Source organism: Neophocaena asiaeorientalis, unplaced genomic scaffold, assembly GCF_003031525.2.
Source record: "Neophocaena asiaeorientalis asiaeorientalis breed wild unplaced genomic scaffold, Neophocaena_asiaeorientalis_V1.1 scaffold364, whole genome shotgun sequence".
Classification (NCBI taxonomy): Eukaryota; Metazoa; Chordata; class Mammalia; order Artiodactyla; family Phocoenidae; genus Neophocaena; species Neophocaena asiaeorientalis.
The window spans coordinates 1615067-1631425 of NW_020172457.1; the positions used below are offsets into that span (position 1 = coordinate 1615067).

Here is a 16359-nt window from a genome sequence, read left to right on the forward strand (position 1 = left end):
GAGGAACAGCATCAAGCCACAGGGGTCCAGAAGAAGGGGATGGGAAGGTACAAGGCTCTGACCATCCACCTGAAGCGTGTCCGCAGGAATGGCGAATATAGTGATGGGTATATCTGCGCTGGGCAGGGAGATTCAAGGAGGGAGTGTGTAAGAGATAAATTACTTACTCTGTGCCCCTCCCTTCTACAGAAAAATGATAGAAAGGGAACTTAATATTGAGTGTCTACTCTGTGCCAGGAAGTGATAACCACTTTACACGTGCTGTCACATTACTTCCCTGCACCAACTCTCTAAGACAATTATCGATATGTTTTCAACACCTTAGCAGCATTGTAATGACTCTCTTCCATTTGAAGATCAAGTATATGCTTGCTAATATGAGCAAGTCTTTTGATACTGGGCTCCAGTATTCAACGTGAAGGTTAAGCAATCAGCTTCAGAAGAAGGCCCTTTGCTTCCAGGATCTGACACAGTGGTGTACCATTCACTTTCTGTCCTCAGACCAGGAGCAGACTGGGACAGGGCCGGAGATGGACTTCAAGGAAAGAGGGATTTATTGGAGGATGCCAAATCCAGAAGCAGTGCCTGAGTAAGAGACACCCGCCTCCTTCCACCTCAGCTGTTGCTGGCTGGTGGACAGAGACCGATCTTTAGGGCTCTCTCTGTTTGCCAGGTCGTTCCCATCCGAGTGGTATGGTACAGCAGTCACCCCCCACACCACCCCCCCTTCAGTGCTCTGCTTCGGCAATTACCTGCCCACTGGCTCCTTAGCAGATTCTTACTCCCACTTGCTCTGTCTTGAGACTCGGTTTAAAAACAACTTGAAAATCATATTCAGGAAATTCTTTGAAAAATACTAGGGAAAGTATTTGAATTTCAATCAATCACTCCTGTGCCTCCATATGAAGTATAAATCCTGCTCCATGCTGTCCAGGACTCTCCAGGTACAAGTCAAACATGTTTTTTTCAGGCTTAGTTTCCCATGACATCCCTACGTGGATGTACTGTTTGCCGTTACAGTCCTTGTTTCACCTAAATTGAATTTCTCATCCCTAGTAACACACCACTGTGCCTTTTCCTGTCGTTCTACTTGGAAAGACTTCTTTTTATATATCTTTCAAAATCATACTCAGCATTTCGAGTCCTTTTAAATATCATCTGCTTCATGAAAGCTTCTTTGACCAGCACCCCCCATATCATGGGTGAGGTTTTCCCTTCACTGAGCTCCAGACTTCATGGCTAAGACCTTTGTATGGCCCTTATGTCACTACTTCTCAACTTCTAAGACCAGTTCACATATTATGGTATGCAGATTTAATATATTTTGTTACCTGTGTTTATAAAAACAGAATGCTTAGCGGTTTCACTTGCATAATGGCTCATTGTAGCCCATGTCCTAAATGGAAAAAACAACTCAAAGAACTAGAAGGTAGCAACACAATTTTGCACTTCAACACTTTTTCAACTGGTCGTTTGAACCATTTATAATTGATAATGTACAATGAGGGAACCGCTCTATTTTTCTTTTACCTTTGCCTTCAAAAACACTGTTGGCTCTCCCTTCACTCTTCTTTGGAGATACCATGGGCAGATCCAATGGCTCCCCGTTCACTTTCTATTCGCTGTTGGGTATTAAATAGTCTGATTTTTCAGGTATTAAAAGGTACTCTCCAGCCGGAAAATTCAAATTGTCATCCATTTCAAAGTGTTTCCCCTCCCTCAGCTTAGAGCTGATTTTGGGTTTGAGGATTTACCAGTGGGAAAAGATATGTGGTCTATTCTTTGACTCCCCTTGCTCTTTGCTTTCTCCTCTCCCAGCTTGTCCTGGCAAGGGCACCTGGAGCCACTCCTAATAAACTCCTGGAATATCTCCTCAAAGTTTGGGAAAAAAGGATGCCTACAGTAAATGAGGTGGAGATGATGGAAATTCCTTGGCAGAGGAAGGGGTCAAAGGCACAGAAAGGTGGGCCTATTAGAACTGACTTATTTGTGCAACACCAGAGAATCACCAGATGACTATGTTTCTCAGGAAGGTGAGTGAACACTCTCTTCACTAAAGTAAGAAGTGATGCTTCATGAGGGAGACACTAGAATCTTAACAAACTCAGTGTTTTCTGTCCTCTGTAGGCCATGGTTGTAGGCCAAGTAGGAAATACTGCTGGGAAAACTGGGCTCCCTGGTGTCAGGGGGGATGATAGAACTCTGGAGTAGAAGAAGCAAGTTGAGAGCATATAATTGTCAGAGCGAAGGTAGGATTGGTGGAATTAATTTGCTGTGTTAATTGACACAATAAGTCTAAAGGAAGACAGGTTGGTGCGATTATCCTCATGGATAACAAGGTCAGAGTGACGAGCAAGGGGACTTGAACCGCAGGAATCTGTGCCAAAAACTAACTAACAAACAAAATGGTATCCTAGGAACAAGCTATAAAGGCAGGCAATTGCTTGATTTATATATCCAAGAAAGATCTTGAGTCAGTCAGTACCACAATGGAAAATCATGGTCTCTTGTCTAGTTTCAAGAGTTGAGGCAGTTTTCAGACTCAGAATCCATTGATTGAAGAGCCATGTCCCCTTGAAGAAAGTCCCTGAAACACCATAGCAAGTAGTTATCATAGCTATGAGCAATCCTTCCTCAAAAGGGCCTGCAGACATTTACCAGATTAACTACACACTGGGGAAAGTGAATATTCAGGTATTTTGAAGGCTGTGGATAAGTCAACATGAATACCAAGCAACCCAAAATAGCATCAGCCTCTTTATTAGAGTGGGGATGATTAGAGAACAATTGATATATGGAGTCCTACCCCAAGTCAGGGGGCTGTGGAATATTTAACAACTGGAAGAACCCTCACATTGGTTCTCTGTGGAGTGAATCTTTATAGTAGGAAAGGCTAAGTGGAAACCCCTAAAAGTCCTCCCTGATCCCCATCCCTGGGCAAAGATAGTAAATTGAAAGGACATCCTGCAGTGATTCATGTCACCCTCAACCACTTCAAGGATGCAGGAGTGATGCTCTCCATATACCCCATTCAGTGCACCAGTTTGATCATCACTTAAAGTATATAGATCATGGATGATAATGACGGACCTTGATTGCCTGGACATTCTGGTCACTGGTCCACTATATTGATGACACCATGCCAGTTGGACCCGGTAACAAAAAGTGGCAAGAGCTTTGAATGCCTAATTAAGAAATGTGCACCTCAGGTGATAGGAAATAAACCCTACAAAGATTCAGGAACCTGACAGATCTGTGGAACTTTTAGAGGTACAATGGTCTAGACCAGTGGTTGGCAAACTATGGCCTGTGGGCCAAATCTGTCTATTTTGTATGGTCCACAAGCTAAGAATGGTTTTTAAAAATCAAAAGAAGAATATTTTGTGATGTGAAAAATATTTGAAATTAAGGGTTAGTATATGTCAATGAAGTTCTTTTGTAACACAGTCACACTCTTTCACTTATGTATTATCTATGGATACATTTGAGTTTCAACAGCAGAGTTGAAAAGTTGCAACAGAGACCATATGTGGAACTCTCATCACTTCATGCTTATCACTCAATGAGTCATAACCCACTCAAAACAGTGTTACAAATGCTAAGCATTTTGTTATACCATTTTATTTTATTTTATTTTGTTCTATTTTACGTTACCAGACATGTTTTCATGTCTAAACAAGAAAAGTGGACTTCAAATGTTGCACTTTTAAATCACTGGTGGAGGGTGGTTTGTTTGTTATTGAATTATATTTATTAGGCAATGACACTATAACTGTGCTAAAATAACACAAGATATAGCAACATTTCCAGGTTAAGCACTCATCACAATACCCCAAACTCACAGGAAAGCAACAGTCGGAAAAATTAGGAAATTTAAAATAGAATACCTCATTATAGCAGAATTTCTTCACAAGAATTAAAAATGTAAATGAGGCTGCAAAGAAAGTGAGTTTCTGAGTGGCTCACTTGTTAGCAAGCAAGGAAAGTCATTTACCGATGGCAAGTTAATTAAATTGTGTTTGATCATAGAAGCTGAATAAATGTGTCCAGAGAAAATAAACCTGTTTAAGATGATCAGCCTTTTGGTATGAACAGTTGGTTCGGAGTTGAGGACCTTGGTAGCAACATCAATAGTTAGTTTTTAAAAAAAAAAAAATGTTAATGGTTCTGAGTATTCTTCCTTGTATCTTCATGAATTGACAAGATGGTACTGATGCTGGTCAGCTGTTGTTTACTTGGATGTGTCAATGCCAAGTTTGAAATGACTGAACAACTGGCTTCTATGAACAGTCTGTGTTGAGCTACAAGCAAGAATATTTTCAAAGAAGTTGAGAAAATTTCGAATTTAGTACAACCTGAAGTGGAATCTGCTAAGATGTATACAACTCCTGGTGATAAAAATTGGTGTGGAGCAGGAAAAGGCTTAGTTGGACAAATTTACAAAGCTTGTGGAAAAGAAGGATATTAAAGACTGTGATTATTCTTTGTGTGATTCATCAGCAGATACTTCAAAGGCAGTATTTGAATCTATCATGAGTTATTGAACCAATACTGTAAAAAAAATTAACTTTATTCACTCTTGTATACTTACACAACTTCAGTTCTATTAATTTTTGTCAGCAATAGAAGCTGAATATCCTGACTTGCTCAACTAAACAGCAGTTTGATAGCTTAGCAATGGTAAAGTTTGACTGTGTTTTTTTTTTTTTCAGCTTGAAATTTTTCTGAACAAGAAAAACTACCCTCATCCACTATTTAACCCTGAATGACTCTGGGAATCTTTTGCTAATTTTTAGGTGGGAAGTGGTATTAAGAATTCTTATCAGGGGCTTCCCTGGTGGCGCAGTGGTTGAGAATCTGCCTGCTCATGCAGGGGACAGGGGTTCGAGCCCTGGTCTGGGAGGATCCCACATGCCGTGGAGCGGCTGAGCCCGTGAGCCATGGCCGCTGAGCCTGCACGTCCAGAGCCTGTGCCCCACAGCGGGAGAGGCCACAGCAGTGAGAGGCCTGTGCACCACAAAAAAAAAAAGAAAAAGAAAAGGAATGTAGAATCCACTACGTAAGAAATGAAAAATTCTCTAGAAATCCTCTACCCTTCAGGGAGTAGAGAAGGGAACCCTTCTGGTTCAGCCAATGACCCAACTGACTGAGAACAGTGTGGTCAAGAGCAGAGCTACCCAGGAAGCAGAGGTACAGGAATTCCAAACTTCCCAGGAGAAGGATGGGAAAGAAGAGTAATTAACTTCCAAAAACTTTTACAAACTCAGAAAGGAGGAAAGAGGTGATGGAGTTTGAAGGGTACAGAAACTTGCCTGAGGTCAAAGGAAGTCAAATTGCCTAAAGTCAGGGTTCTTCTTTCATAGGCCACACATTCCTTTAAGAATTATTATTTTTTTTTAATGAGAGAAAGTAAACAAGTATTCACAAGCATAGAATTTTGCATTTGATTTCAGAGCCTCCCCAAAGCCTGGGATCCATGAGCACTATGTTAAGAACTCCTGGATGAAAATCTTCCTTACAGAAAGTTCACGGTGGAAAATAAATGGCAGGGAAGGTAAGAAGGGCAATTCTGAGTGTGGTTTGCCCATTTCAGGCAATGAGCGCATAGCAACATCATGGATGCTTTCTTGCCCTAGGAGGATATACGTGAAACTGTAAAGTACCACGTTAAGGGGAGATTTTTCCCAATGGCCATGTGTTGGAGCAGTCACTGAAATGTTGAAAGCAGCTACTTAACTTGAGAAAGCCAAGTATTTGAAACTAGCTCAGCCAGATCCCAGCTGTCATCTCCACTCCACCCCCTGCAATCACCATTAGTGATTTTTCAACATTCAAACCAATTCAACCAACATTTTGTAGACAATGTGTTGGGAAGTGTGGGAGATGGAAAATATTATTGAAACATGGACTCTAACACAGGGATGTTCATCTCCAAGTGGAGAATGTGAATGGTGCTTGCAACAACCTGGCCCTGGATTCTCTGACCTTCAACTTTATTGTCTTCAGGACATTTTTAGAAGCACACAACCATGGCTACTCCTTTGGTATTGATACTTAATACTCCTCTGTCATCAAGATTTCAAACTCTGAAATTCTGTTAGGCCACAAACTCTTATTTTTCTGTCTTTCTCATACCTACTAATTTTTTCTTTAACCTCACGTGAACTCCAGACCCCTTGAATGCTCATGCCCGAGTATTCAGGTATGAGTATTCAGCTCTGTCTTGGTTTCACTTGCCTCTTCCTAGCTTGGATACCGTGGACATCTGAAGTGACCAAGGACCACCAGGTGGCAGCAGAGTCTCAACTAAACTGTCCACCAACTTGGGCACCAAGTCAGGTATGGTCATTGTTATTTATAATGGGAGCCTCAAGTTTGAAGGGGAAGTGGAATTAAACAAAGGATAGAGCATACAGGGAGATCAGGCAGCAGGGGACAAGAAGATCTTGATCCTCATGTAAGTATAAACCAGAGAAGTGGCTAGACCCAAGCAATGGGGGAGATGGCAGGGTTCTCCCAGGTTCGTTCTGTGTAACCATTTCATACCTATACACGTGGGTAGTCTCCTCCTGCTTTGAAACATCCCTTGCCCAACTGCTCTGAAGCTCTTTCTAGTTAAAGGTTAGTTACTTAATGTCAACAAGCCTCCTGGAATCCTTTGCTCTTAACTGCCTTGCCAATCCCCAGTGCTAGATGGAATCGACCCTCTTGTCTCTCTCCTTCCAGGCGGCCAGGTGCTCCTGCAGAAAGTTACAAAAGTCTACACATTGGATCAACTCTAAATCCATAATATGTAACCTCAGTGGTAACCTCAAGGCTGCTGAAGTTTCCTCTTTTCATCCTTAGTTAATTCCTTGGGGCATTGCTCATAGAAGCAATTCTAAGCCTTCTCCACTCGCTGAAGTCCCTTTCTGCATTTCAGCTCCTCGACCACAGCAGATGACCTCACATCCTCCTTTGTCTGGAGGACTGGGACCATCCATCCAGTCCTCCTCTGCAGGCCCTCTCCACTGTAGACAGAGCACAGGACCTACAGAGTCCTCCATGGTACATTTCTTGAGCTGAATGGGAAAGACATCAGAAATTTCATCCTTTTCAAGGCAAAGTAAGAAAACAGCTAGCCTACATCTCATCTCAGAATCAACTTACTACTCTGAATGATATGTTACTCTCTTAGTCAGCTCGGGCTGACAAAATAACACAGCCTGGGTGGCTTAATCAATAGACATTTATCCTCACAGTTCTGGAGGCCAGGAAGTCCAAGGTCAAGGTGCCAGCCAATTCGGTTCCTGGTGAACATCTTCTTCCTGGTTTGTAGACAGCCACCTTCTCCTTACGTTCTTACGTGGTTTTTCCTTGGGTGCATACAGAGCGAGAAAGAGATCTCTCTCTCTCTCCTCTTCTTATAAGGCCACCAATCCCATCATGAGGGCTTCACCTTCATGATCTAATCTAACTCCTATGGCCTCATCTACAAATACCATCACATTGGGGATTAGGGTCTCAGCATATGAGTTTGGGGTACACAAATATTTAGTCCAGAACCGTTACAAATGTTGATGGCTGGAGTGTTTCCTAACTTAGGACTGGGGTGGTAGCTGTTAAAAATCTCATCTGCAAAGACAGTGCTTTCAAACTTTTCATTGAAAAATTCACAAACTAACATAAAATCTATTCTGTCCAATTTTAATTGACCTTGTTCTTCCTGTGCAATGATTTCTGATTCATTTATTCAGTCATTCAATTAGTAAATACTTAACTGACTTGAGCCAAGACTCCTAACTACTACGTACTGCCAAATACAGACATGTGATGATGAAGCACATTTGTGGCAGATAAAGAATATTTAACAAGAAGAATCATTCATCCAGAATTTGTCAGACTCCCCCTTCAGCACTATGGAAAGAGAATCCACTCACTGGCCCGCAGGCATAGGCCAGTGTGCTCAGCTGGGTGCTCAGTCAAGAGGTAAGTGCCTCAGGATAAGGTTTTTATTATAATCTCTCCCGATGTTCAAGTAGTTTTCAAAGGCTTTCTATTTAATGAAAAGATAATGTGTGACTAGCAGATACATGTATGTTCTAGACTGCATGACGGGTACCTCTCTCAGAACAGTCACTTAGAATCCTGCCCCATTTATCTGTTTGTTATGAACTAGATTATTATGGATTATCCCAACTCAGATCACTTCTGAGTAAACTAACAAAGATGAACTTTTAAATTTGCAACACTGTAGACTAGACCTTGGCTTCAAAATGACCTCACCAATGCACTGGCTGGCATCCTCGAAGGTTCAGCTTGATCCTTCTTGTCTCTTAAAGCTATCAGTACTAAATTAAAGACACGTCCAATTTAAACTGTATTAATTGAATTTAATTAATTTACTCTTGATTTAATATTAAAAATTAATTTGAGATAATGTATTAATAAATTAAATTATTAAAATGAATTCATTCGTTTAATTTATTTTTTGAATTTTTGAATTTTATTTTACTTATTTATTTTTATACAGCAGGTTCTTATTAGTTATCTATTTCATACATATTAGTGTATATATGTCAATCCTAATCTCCCAGTTCATCCCACCACCACCACCACCTTGCCACTTTCCCCCCTTGGTGTCCATACGTTTGTTCTCTACATCTGTGTCTCAATTTCTGCCCTGCAAACCAGTTCATCTGTACCATTCTTCTAGGTTCCACATATATGAGTTAATATACGATATTTGTTTTTCTCTTTCTGACTTACTTCACTCTGTATGACAGTCTCTAGATCCATCCACGTCTCTACAAATGACCCAGTTTCATTCCTTTTTATGGCTGAGTATATTCCATTGTATATATGTACCACATCTTCTTTATCCATTCGTCTGTCAATCTTCTTTGTGTGTGTGTGTGTGTGTGTGTGTGTGTGTGTGAGTGTGTTTTGTGTGTGTGTTTTTTTTGTCAATCTTCTTTATCCATTCGTCTGTATCAATTAATTGGTGATATTTACCCAAAACAACTGGGTATAACATAGGACTATAACAGCTATATCATATATTTGGAGGGTTTTCACAGCATTACCAAGTCCAAACTTGTACTGCTCGCTGCATGACGAGCCAATAAATTGAGACACAAATTTCTGGAGCAAGAAGTAGCAACTTTATTCGGAATGCCAGCAGGCTGAGAAGATGGTGGACTAATGTCCCAAAGAACTGTCTTACCCAGGTTTGGATGCTAGTTTCTTTTATAGAACGAAGAGGGGGAGGTGAAGAGGTAAAGTAAGAAAGGCAATAAGTTGTTGCAGATATTTCCTGGTTCTGGCCAGACTCCAGAGGGGTTATGTTAATTTCTTCTTTCCGGCAACGATTCACAGGTGGGCCTGGTCAGGATGTTTCCTGTGAGCTAAACAAAGGTTTTTGGTTTTGTTTTTGTTTTTTTTGCGGTACGCGGGCCTCTCACTGCAGTGGCCTCTCCCGCCATGGAGCACAGGCTCTGGACGTGCAGGCCCAGTGGCCATGGCTCACGGACCCAGCCACTCTGCGGCAGGTGGTATCTCCTCAGACCGGGGCACGAACCCACGCCCCCTGCATCGGCAGGCGGACTCCCAACCACTGTGCCACCAGGGAAGCCCTAAACAAAGGTATTTTAACTTAATGCTCATTGCATGGGAAGCAGGGTTCCCAGAGATAGGCCATTATGTATATTTTAGGCAACATCCCTTTAGTGATTAACTTGTAGCAAAAGCAATAGAATACAAAGGTTAAAGTAAAAGAAACAGATCCAATATGGAGTCAGATTTGTTCTTCCTTATTACACAAGGATCAGGATGCTGTGTGGTCACAGCATACAGAATTGAGATCTATAAGTGGAAGATATAGGAAGGCAAATTTTACCTCAGCATAAGAAAGACCTCTCTCAACACAAGATTTTTCTGAATACTAGTGGGCAGAAGTAAATTCTGAATACTAGTTGGCAGAAGAGAAGGCTGGGCGTTAGCCAGACTGTGATGTTTGAAGACCTGGAAGACCTTCAGTGCCTCTAAGGCCCCACCAGCATTGATAGCCTGTGAGTCTAGCCTGGCTGGTACCAGGTGAATCTCTTAAATCAGCCCTATCATTTCTGCCACAGCCCAAAATGCACAGCTGCCCTTTAGCCTTGGGGGTCCCTCAGCTGCTGGCTCTGGCCTACCTCATACAACACAGAAGCAGGGCATAACTCCAGGGAGACAAACCTATCTGTTCAGCAGAGCTTGTAGAGCATGCAGCTGTGAATGTGCCACTTATCCACTGGTAGATTTGCAAGCAGAAGGAGAACAAAGAGTGTTTCGCTCACCATCCAGTTCTACGAATATGAACCCACTGCAGTGGCTGACCAACAGTGCATCCCTTACTTCAGACAGAAGAGACTAAGGCGATAACAGGGTGAAAAACTCTGTGCTCCAGACAGAGGAAATGAAGATGATAACAGGATGCTCTGTGCTTCTGAGGAGCAGGCCCCTTAGATAGTTAGATGTATTGTATCTCAGGAAGAACTTTAATGAATCCAGCTTCTTGCATTTTCCCATACATAGTAAAGCACTAAAATCGTTGACTTGAGTTACCTGTTCTTCATGACTAGCAGCAATCTTCTACCAAGATGCATACTTGACTGCGCATATTCCCCAGCACCCCCCCAAAAAAAATCATATATGAGCTAGCCTTCCCCCCTACCTCTTCGGAGTACTTTCTCAGAGCTACCAAGAGGCCATAGTCTCCTGGGCTATAGTCCTCAGTAAGAACATGAATATAACTTAACTCACAACCCTCACATTGTGCGGGTTTTTTTTTTCAGTTCACAGATTCATACTGGATGGTGTTACACGGTTGATAGTTAGGATGAAGCAAATATTTAAATCCTTGTCTGGGTGCTTGGCTTCCAGCTTACAGGTAGAAATGAAATAAGTTACGGAACATTAGCACACAACAGTTACAGCAGTATTTTCTGCTTTTGAATATCACCTGTTGGTTTAGAAATAAACCAAGCAAATCTGAAAGAAGCTGCACATCTGAAGTTCTGAGATCAGAGAAGAAAGAAGTAGAGGGATGTATTTTCCTGAGATCATTCTTTTTCCTCTGAAATCCTAAGCAGAAATTAAGGAATTAGTTCAGGAGTTCAAGGGCCCTTAGAACTAGCTGGTTTCACATTTTTGCCAGGAAGTGGGAAGTGTGGGATCCAAGAAGAGCTACATCATCTGAGAGGCAGGCAGAAGAGAGGGAGCTTAATTTTGGCACATGTGCAATTATTAATACTTCTGGAAGAGTTGTAGGTTCTAACTTCAATCTATTAACCTGTTTCTGGACTTATAAGAAAATACTCGGTATTTGATTTACTCTGAAGAATATATTTCGGTGATGTGTGTGTTGCTTTATTACAATAACTAACAGGAAAAAGAGGTTGTGAAAAGAAAGAATGAGCTGGGGCTTGTGGATAATTTGATTTTCAGAGGACTGCCGCCTCTGACTCCGCTGCCCTTGCCTTGCTGGGAGAGCGAGCGACAGCCTTGGATCAGAAGGCCAAAGCCCCAGATCCAAAGACAGGGTGAGGAGGATGCATATGCAAAGTCATGGTGTGGGGAACTTGGCCAACCATGTAACAATTGATAAGATTGTATTGATGTTTGGACATGGTAGTGCAAAGTGCAGAGAACAATACACATAGAAGGCAGTGGGGCTGCTCAAAAAGTGGAACCTCATGACCTTGTTTCTGGTCATGTCTAGAGACTAAGGTCACCAAGACAATAAAAAATAAAAAAGAAAAGACTGATTTTTTTTAAAAAACAGAAACTAAAAAGTAGTCCTATGTATTTATTGCATGCTGAATTCTAGGAGAAATATGTAAAAAAAAATCAGTAAATATTAATTCCTTTTAAAATTAAAAAAAACTATTTAAAACCCTGCTTATTGCTATATAAAGGAGTGGCCCGGGACCTTGACAAAACCCTTGACATTTCTGTGTACTTTGAAAAACATTAATTACATTCTTAATATGCTGTAGAAAGGAATACTCTATTTTTCCATCCCTTTGAGCTTCAGCTTTGCCATTTTGATACATGACCACTGATTTTGTTGAACAGCTCTCCTGATGGGATTGTTTGATGTTTCCTCATGTTTATATTCAAGTTATACAACTTTGGCAGGGATATCAGAGATGTGATGCTAGCTTCTTCTCATTGCCTCCTAGCAGGTGATACATGATTTCAATTTGTCCTATTACTGATAATGTTAAACTGATCACTTGATTAAGGTGGGGTGGTAGGCAGAATTTTAGGATGGCCCTATGACCTTGGCCCATGGTGTTGCTGCCATGATTTTGCTTAGTTATATGGCAAAAGGAAGATTATCTGTGGGCCTAGTCTAATCGCATCAGCCCTTACAAAGCAGAGTTTTCTCTGGCTGGTAGCAAAAGGGGAAGTCAGAGAAATGCAAAGTGTGACAGGGATTCAACTCCAGGGAGGTCTACCTTGTTGAGTTGGAGAAAACCTGTGGCAAATAACTGTGATTGGCCTCCAGGATCTGAGAGCAGCCCCCAGCTGACAGCCACAGGGAAGTGGGGACCTCAGCCCTACAGCTACAAGGAACAGAACTCTGCCAACAACCTGAATGAGTTTGAAGGAAAATTCTTCCCCAAAGCCTCCCTCCTGATGAAATTCCAGCCTGGCCAACGCCTTGATTTCAGTCTTGGGAGACCCTGAGCGTAGAACCCAGTTGGATCTGACTTACAGAGCTATGAAATCGTAAGTGGATGTTGTTTCAAGCCATTTGTGATGATTTGTTACACAGCAGTAGAAAACTAATACCAGAGGTATCTGCCACCTTTCTCCACCGTAAACGAACTCTTTCCCCTTAGTAACTGAAGCTGCTATAACAAGTTACTACGGGCTAGGGGTAACTTAAACAACAGGAATGTATTTCTCATAGCTCTGGAGGCTGCAAAGTCCAAGATCAAGGTGCCAGCAGATCTGGCACTTCCTGATTTGCAGATGGCTATCTTCTCATTGTATCTTCATATGGCAGCGAGGAGAGAGAGAGAGAGAGAGAGAGAGAGAGAGAGGCAGGCGGGGGTGGGGGGAGGGAGATCTCCTGTGTCTTCTTATAAGGGCACTAATCCCATTCATGAGGGTTCTACCCTCATGACCTAATCCCCTCCCCAAAATCGTACCTCCTAATACCATGACATTAGGAGTTAGAATTTCAACATGTGAATTCCGTAACAAACATTTAATCCATAACAGTAATTAATATAATTTATGATTAGTTGTAGAGTCCTTCATAGAATCACTTCAGCGTAGGTAGGTAGGTAGGTAGGCACCATGGGTTGTAACAATTAAGAGACCTGGTTTCAGTTTTCTCATCTGAAACATCAGAATAAAAATAAAATAAAAATAAACAGACAAAAATTCCTGCTCTCATAGAGCTTACATTCTATTAGGTAGAAACAGAACAAGCAAGCAAGCAAACAACAAATAAATAAAACACATAATATGTTAGGTAAATACATGCTATGGAAAAGAGGAAAACAGAGAGGAGAAAGAGGGAGCCCCAGAGAAGATGGATTCATCTTAAATAGGGTGGGGAAAGAAGGGCTTCCTGAGTAGATGATAAATGAGCAAAGACCTGAAGACTATGAGGCAGAGAATCACTCACACTATCCGAGGGTAGATAAAGCATCCCAAGCATTGATTATAACCCGGGCAAAGGCCCGAGGCCACAAACACGGTAACCTCAAACCACCTATCGTGGGTAACTTTTAAACAATGGTCAAAGTCTTCTCCTTGGTCTTTCCATCTCTCCCTAACTGACGTGGGGCCTGACCATTCTGAACCAACAAAAGTGCTTAAAGACAGCACTTCCCTGGAGTTGCTGGGAAAACATTTACCCTACTGACAACAAATGAGAAAAAAACAAACTGGATAGAATTTTAAATACAATGTAATCACATTCCACCCTGTAGTACACTCAGGGTGTTGAAAGACCAACTGAATGAAAATGACTTCAAGTAAAAATGTTTCTTTGATTTGACTTTCCCCATAGGTGTGTGAAATAACTGATTGAGTTGGATCCTTGTTATTTTTTTTAATGCTTAAAAAATGTTTAATGTTTACATCTCTGATTGTAAACATGAATTTCCTATTTTAGAAAATACGAAAATTATGTAAGAATAACAAACATGAAATTCACTGGTTACCACATAGAAAAAAACCCTGCTTACATGTTTATTTTGCTAGATAGATTTTTCTTTTATTTTAAGCTTTATTGATTTGATAGTGTAGATAGCTTGTTATAATTTGCATTTTTGGTTACTAGTATGAATAACTTTTCATGTTGTTTATTGGCCAATTTTCATTCACCAACTTTTCTTTTGCCATCTTAGATTTTTCTTACTGATTTGAATAAGCTTTTTTGATTGTAAGAAAATTACTCATCTGTTGTCTGTCACATTCATGGCAAATGTTTTTTTCCAAGATTCTTTACAGCCTATTATTTTTGCATGGTTTTTACGTTCAGTTTTATGTTTCACTCTTATACCCATGTGTACTCAATATTAAAGCAAAAAAAAAAAGCTTATTTCCAACAATGTTCACTGATGAGGGTCCTTTCAAATTTTACTGGAAATTATTTTCTACAGGAACCTCTCTCTAATCTGTACCCCTTTTAACTCTATAATATAGAGCAAAATAGCAAAATCTCACAATAATGCAATAAGTAGGGTACAAAATTCTAGTCATATAAAATGCAATTATTGCAAGTTAATGAATGACTAAAGCAGGCCTGAGAGGTTGCGCATTATGGGGTCTTATTGAGAAAGTCAAATCCCTCCAGGTCTCAGTTGGAGTTTGGTACCATCTGGCTGGCATTTACCAGATCTAACTTAAATACTAATGGGTCCAGTCTAGTCCTGAGACTCCCTGGGACTTGTAGGACAGCAGCAGTGATTCCCAGATTTCCAGTTAGCTGGTACCCATCTTTCCAGCTCAATCCAAAAATACAGGTGGAGAGACATACCTGGGACATGAGGACCCACTCCCTGGTCCCCTACTTCCCATGACAAGCTGCCTTCCTTTTCCACACCCCGCTTCACCATCCTCCCCTCCCCATCACTCCCCAACCTCTCTCCCCATAAGAAAAGGCAAGTTCACTACATAATCACGTAATCATAGAGTACAAAGAGTCAATTTAACACACACCTGTAGTGTGTATCTTAGACTGGATTCAGGTTTAGCTGATGACTAGTGTGGCTTTATTCCCAGCAATCCAAAATCAGTGAACAAATTTTAGGATGGATTCATTGTCTTGGTTAGAATCGTGAGATTGAAGGGTCTGAGGCCTGCAAAGTTCTCATTACTCGAGATGTAAATGTGAAAAGTGAAATCAGGAAAAACTAGGAAGTTGTTTTTTTAAAATATTTCTCTATATCAGCATTTTAATTCACCTCTGTTTGGTTAAATTCAAGTGAAACAAAAAATGTCATATAACTTATTAATAGGAACCTAATCTTTTTATCCTATAACTAAGCTTTTTAATTAAGGAAATCATAATCATAATCACATGAAGGAAAATTTTTTTTTAATTTTAAAAAATACCCAAAACAATCTCATAGATTATTTATGGATATATAAATAAATAGCAAAAATATAAAAATGTGGATGGGAAGTGTGACACCATACTCTGTCATTTACAAGGCCCATGAGGTAGAAACAAAATGATGAACTGAGACCCCCAAGCTTGTCTTTCAGAGTGCCAGGGAAACCGCAGATATGGAAATAATTTGCTCACAGCCCCTTCCGCTGATGCCCCAGATGATTGATAGTGACCAAGAATGACAGGGCCCAGGGTCTCCCCTAGGAACTACTGGCTCCACTGATATTTCCCACAAGGAGCCCTGGGTAAAAATGACTGTGGGAAATAAGCTTGTTGATTTTTTGATTGATACCGGACCTACTTTCTCTGTGCTAAACTCTAAACTGGCCAAAGCCTCCTCAGAGATAGTGACTGTCTCCAAAACCTCTCCAAAAGCCCTTTTGGAAGCCACTGGAGTGTCAGATAGGAGACTTATTTGAAGCAGTTTCCCTGTACATGCCTGAGTGTCCAATACCTCTGCTGGGACGAGACTTCTTGAGTAAACTAAATGCAAGAGTCACTTTCTCCCAAGAAAGGATGGACATTAAGGTGCCGCCAGAACAAACTTGCTCGCTTCAAGCAACATTACTATAGCTAGGAAAGACTGAGTGCCTGGAATTTCCTGAAGAGATCCTGCAGAAGGTAAGATAGGATGTTTGGGCAGATAGGAGGCCAAGAAGAGCAAAGATGGTAACACCTGTACAGGTGAAACTCCATCC

The 16359-nt window shown here is 41.0% G+C and overlaps 1 long non-coding RNA gene across 1 annotated transcript in view; it reads left to right on the forward strand.

Moving 5' to 3' along the window:
• LOC112394943 (uncharacterized) overlaps window positions 1-8441 on the forward strand; it is a 39050-nt gene extending 30609 nt beyond the window's left edge. The window contains exons 4-7 of the long non-coding RNA XR_003002253.1: window positions 1819-2033; window positions 5454-5554; window positions 6248-6339; window positions 6727-8441. This is a non-coding gene — a long non-coding RNA (uncharacterized LOC112394943). The remainder of the gene's footprint in view (window positions 1-1818; window positions 2034-5453; window positions 5555-6247; window positions 6340-6726) is intronic.
• The last annotated feature ends 7918 nt before the right edge of the window (window positions 8442-16359 follow it).